Raw genomic sequence first — 6,118 nt, forward strand, 5'->3', positions numbered from 1 at the left:
TGGACTCAGATGAAGAAATACGTCAGTGCTTAGTTCAAGGCACGGTTTTGGGACATTCTAAAACACTTAATGTTTTAAAAAAGTGACATTGGAGGACCAAATTCGATAATAATAAATACTGATAACCAGGGGAGATTCTAGGATTTTCATTTTAGGGGGGCTCATATAATAATAAAAAATAAATATTTACAAAAAAAATTATTGAAAATTTGTACAAAAAAATTGTAGAACCGTTCTACATAAATTCAATTCAAACAATAAAAAATATTTTTAAAAAATTAATACAAAACACAGACACACACACACAATGTTTCAATCTCTGTCAATCACTCTGATATGCAATTAAATTAGTGCACTGACTGAGTGCTGTCTGTCACTGTCTTTAATCATTTCTATGCATAACTGTATGGTAGTTAATGGCACATGTAATGTAATATTATGTTCTATATTGAAAGCAAAATTTTCAAATGAAAATAGCAATAACGTGATCGTTTTATAAAGTATGTGTTCATATGTGTTAAGGGCTTTCGCTGAAGGAAACAGCTGTGGTGTGACGAGTGGTGAATGCAGCGAAAACTTTACAGTAGATTGGAAACCGATTGCTCTCCCATGACTTTTTGTAAACTGTATTTATGACAAAGAACTGCATAGATGTAGATATTATAACAATCTATCAATAAACACACACTTTGTCCTCTCCTCTGCGCCACCGCAGTCTGTGGATTGAAGAACGCACAGAAAGATGGGGAGGAGCCGAAGTCTGCTGCCGTTTTCATTTGAAATTTAAAGGGGAAGAATCGCAAGATTCTGGGCGTCGCTAGGCCATTTTTAGGGGGGCTTTAGCACCCCTAAATTTCTGCTCAGCCCCCCTAAAAATGGCCTAGCGACGCTGATGCATGCTGATAACCACCGCGAGCTGTAAAGTAAACGGGAAGAGTTTGTTCGAACTCAACTGGTTTTGAGAGAGAACGCAAATATCTTTGCAAGGGAACGCAAAGTTTCTCGAGGGAAGGCAAAAGTTTTGCGAGAGAACGCAAAATATTTAAAAAATATATTTTCCTTCCACCCCGAATTTTTCCCACCACCATGTCCCTTAAGGGGCTCCGTACAAATCTAAACACACTGAAGCCCACTAGACTCAATCAGACTTCCCTTCTATGTATTATTTCTAATCCATTCAATCTCATTCAAACTCATCTAATATTTCTAATTGATCTATCTATCCTAGCAACACGCTAATCATGCTAGAAACATACTAACAAATGCTAGTAGCATGCTAATCATGTTAGAAACATGCTAGCGACATGCTAGTAACCTACTAATCATGCTAGCAACATGTTAATTACTTGCTAATCGTGCTAGAAAAATGCTAGTGAAATGTTAGTAACTTGTTAATAATGCTAGAAACATGATAGTTACTTGCTAATCATGCTAGCAACATGTTAGTAACAAGGTAATCATGCTATAAACATGCTAGTGAAATGCTATTAACTTGCTAATAATGTTCGCAGCATGCTAGTAAACTGCTGTAGCAACTCATGTTATGTGCAGTTTTTACATTATGTGCAGTTATTACATTATGCAGTTGCTACACATGCTAATCATGCTAGATACATGCTAATTATGCTAGAAAAATGCTAGCGACATGCTACTGACTTACTAATCATGCTAGTAACATGTTAGTTACTTGTTAATAATGCTAGAAACATTCTAGTCACTTTCTAATCATGCTAGCAACATGCTAGTCACTTTGCTAGTTATGCTAACAACATGATAGTCACTAGCTAATAATGCTAACAACATGCTAGTTACTTGTTAATCATGCTAGTAACAGGCTAAGCATGCTAGAAACATATTATCAACATCTATCTAATTCTAATCTATCTAAATTTTCAAACTTCAGGCTTTTACAGCTGCTTTAAAATCTCAGGCTAGGTTTGACAAACTTTTTAATCTATTATTATTATTATTATTATTATTAGAATAAACAGATATTACAAACATTTGTATGCCATCATTGTGACAATATGATTACATTTTTAAGTTATTTATTTCTGAATGGAGAGCTACTCTAACCTCTTTTACATCAAATTGCAGAAAAAAACCTGTACAACAAATAAGATTTGTGCTTTCGGTCACATGCACAGAGCCGCTGTTACTACATATAACCATGGCTTGGTGGCACTCACAAACACACTACTTTGATGAGTGACAGTGAATCACAGAGGAAAAATTTGGAACTCTTGTATTTGGTGTTTGGTTGTTTGATAAAAGACCATATAGCGAACTCACAAATCTGAATGACTATTTGAAAACATACTGTTTGATTTCCTTTCTTCTCCCTGACAAACGGGTGTCAGAAACAGACAGTTGTGCAGCACAGTGTATTTTTGCTTTTCTATAACAGAATGAGTTTGCCTTTGAGTATTCAGCCATCTGCTGTTTTTTTTTTATAGATTGGGCAGAATAGACAAAGCACATGCAAAAATCAGACTGAGTCTGAACAGGACTTCAGAACCCAAAAAATGTTTGTGGGTTTACTGTGCGTACATTAACAATCAAAAACATAACAGTGCAGATAAATTGCATGAAAGTGTCCTGTGTGAACTGTCATGTACCTTATTCTTCTCTTTTCAAATAAAACCTGTGTCTATTTGATGTCAGCGTTTGGCCTGTTTTTGGTTGATGTGAAAACAGCTGACGTCCAACAGGTCCACACCAAAAGTGCCCCTGAAACAGCACTGTCCAATAACAAAGAGAATTCCTGCTTCATGATATCAAAAATGCTGGGACTCAGAAGCTGAAACATAATCTTGTTTCTTTTGGGCAGACAAGATGTATGTAACTCAGCAGGTATCAGTGGCATCTCATCATCTACTGTCTGTCTTCATTAAAGTCTACAAAAACCTTTTGGGGTTTTCAGTTGAAGCTCATTATGATTCAGCAAGTTCATTGGTACAAATCTGTTTTCATTATACTTTTGCTAGCACATGTCACACATGTCTGCACGCCATCCTCAGGCTCATGAACAGCTGGAAACAACTGTGAATCAAAGCTGAGCAGACTCCAGTGCTTAGTCATACGTCCTTGATTTAGAGAGTGTGGCCCGTCTGTCAGTTTGACTGTAGATTGAAGCAGGTAACCTGTGGCTTTGAATACAAATGTAGCCATTGTTGCCAGTTTTGTAAAAAAAAAATCAGATGAACAATGCTACAGATGCTCATGATTGCCTGTGTACTGCACTGACTGCACTACTTGCATTTTTATATTGTGAGACAAGAGCTGTATTTTGAAACTTGGTAAGCTTCCTCCATGGGCATCACAGATATGCACCAGACACTCTTTTAAGATATGTTCTTTTGTTTCAATTTGAAATCATAATGTATCTGTTGTGGAAGAGGAAACCCCATAACGCACTGCAGCAAGCTCAGTGAAATAAATATAATCCAAGATTGCGAATCATAAGAAAAACAGAAATAACTAGTTTATTCAATGCTCGTCCAAGGCTGACACGGAAGAGAAGAAAGTAGTTTCTGGGCCTTGAGCGTGCGTTGTGTTGCTGTCTATGCAGGGTCAGAAAACTTTTTGTTCTGAAGATGAACGAAGGTCTTATAGGTTTGAAACGACATATTTAAAATAGCATTCTTAGTTTTATTTTTTATGTTTTTTTTTGTGTATAACTATTTGTATTTTTTAAGCTATTTTGTTAAAAAAAAAAAAAAAACAAGACGCCATTTTATTCAGATTTTTTTTTTTTTTGATTATTTTAAAATAGTGTAACTAAAATAATCTGTACCTTTTATAAATGCATTTTTTATATGTAATTAAAGTAGTTAAACAGAAATCAACATTCTAGACATCAAGAGCCAATACAAAATGTCAGGGGCGGTTCTAGACCCTTTTTAGGTGGGCTTCAATGTGATAGAAATAACTCTGGTGAGAAGTTTAAGTTCTTTAAACAAAAAATAAATAAAAATTAATTAATTGCAGGGCCAACAGTACTGAGCATGCAACACATAATTGTCTGATACATTTTTGAAACATTTCAAAACTTCTTTTGTAGCAACAAATATTTACATTCACGTTCTTGCGTACCGCAGCACCGGTTCAAGGGTTCATCGTGGTGTGAGTGCTCAGGAGTGACAAGACATGCTGTACTTAAGTTCTGGCAAGTGAATATTCTGATAGAGATAAATGGGTGGAGCGCAGTGCTCTCTCTCGTCGCAGCTCTTATTCACATGGCTCAGGATTCATCCATGCTCATCATTTGTTCTGTTTAGTTTTGGGCAGCTGGGGAATCGATACCTGTGGGCCCGAACAAATCACTCCTGAGCGCATCACCACCAAGGATCATTTAGCACTGTCACATAGGCGTACATGGACACACACAGGCACCGTGAACCGTATCTCCCTGTATGGCTTACACATACCCCTTGTTGAAGAATGTGGGGAGGAAAGCTATCTTTTAGTGACTGTGAAAAGGCTGCGGCTCTTAGCAGGATGAAGCATGGGAATAGCCACAGCATGGTGTTGCAGTAGCAGGCTCGGTCTGAGGTAGAGATTAATAGGAGAAGGATAGAGGAACATTACCAGCAGTCAGGGATAAATGGCTGAAACTTGTATGTGCTGTAAACTTTATTAATCTGTCTCACCTGTGCAAAAAAAACAGTTCCGCGAAGAGCCGTTCATCAGAAGCGAGCCATATCGGGGAGTCAGAGAATTAGCTATGCAGTGTTCCTCTGTTGCAGGGTCAAGTTCTTACTTCCAGAGGGCACGTAATGTGGAGGATCACTTAACGCTCAACAGGGGGGAAGTGCTACCTGTGATGAGAACATGTTCGGGGCAGGCTTGATAAGGCACTTCCTGTGTAATCCACCATAGGAGCTCAGAAACAGTAGGATATTAAGATGAAGAGGTGGAATTAAAATGAATATAACACATTAGTGAGGCACAATAGTTCTTGAAGTGGAAAGGAAAGTAGGGTAATTCCTCTCAAAGCATTTAACATTTGAACCAACTCTTGTTTTAGACATAAACACTTGACTCTTCAATAAGAACCAATGAGGTGACAGTTGGGAAAGGACAATTTGAGGTAGTCATAGGTTAATATGGTAAAACAGCTCAGACTAGCCTAAAATGGTCTGTTGGTGTCCCAGTCCGAACAGCTTTGATAGTTGATAGTTTGATAGTTGGGCCATCATTGAACATTTGTTGGCCCAGTTTCCTGTGTAGGAGCGCAGAGACACTACGATATTGAATTTAAGAAGTGGAATTAGAAAGAATGCAATACATTAATGAGACACAAGAGCATTTGAAGTGGATCTTTAAGGAAGGAAAGAGGGTTAAATCCTCTCAAGAGCATTTAAAATTTGAACCAGCTGTAGTTCTAAAGAGAGATGCTTGACACTCCATTAAGAACAAATGAGGTGACAGTTGGAAAAGGAAACTTTGAGATGGACAACAGGTCAATGCGGTAAAAAGGAGAAAATGTGCAGTCAAATTAGTGAATTTTTGCAGGCAAAAAAGTTCACAGTTTATTTTAAAGAGTTATGAATCACTGCTCACTTTCACTTGGTGAACTTTGCCAAATTCAAATGACAAACCTCAACCCATTGTGAAATCTGTGTCGCAAAATGTTTTGCCCTCCTTTGAAATTCCAGATCGCATGGATTCCTATTGAAATAACTTGATTTCGATCATAACAACACTCTGAAGATTTTAGCATGGTAATGGATTTGACAATGTTAATGTATTTGGTCTTGGCGGAATAGATCTGCTATGCTGCTGAATTGCTGCTGCCGTTGGTTATTGCTGTTGTTGTAGATTACTGCTGCCTCTGCAAAGCAAGTACAGGAACTTGCGACTGCCAATACATACACCGAAACGGTGATGTGAGTATTTAAAACATACTGCCGCTGCACAAATAACATATAATAACCTGTAGCAGATCTATACAGGTGGAGCTGGGGAAGGTGGAGGGTTTCAGAGGAACTTTGAAGGTGCGTTATGAAATGCTCTAGTGAATACTAACCAGCTATTTAAATGTAAAGCAGCAAGCTTGTGCCAAGTGTTTAATTCTGTGAACACATCAGTTTGCATTAATGACCCATCAGCCTGC

Source organism: Onychostoma macrolepis, chromosome 17, assembly GCF_012432095.1.
Source record: "Onychostoma macrolepis isolate SWU-2019 chromosome 17, ASM1243209v1, whole genome shotgun sequence".
NCBI lineage: Eukaryota > Metazoa > Chordata > Actinopteri > Cypriniformes > Cyprinidae > Onychostoma > Onychostoma macrolepis.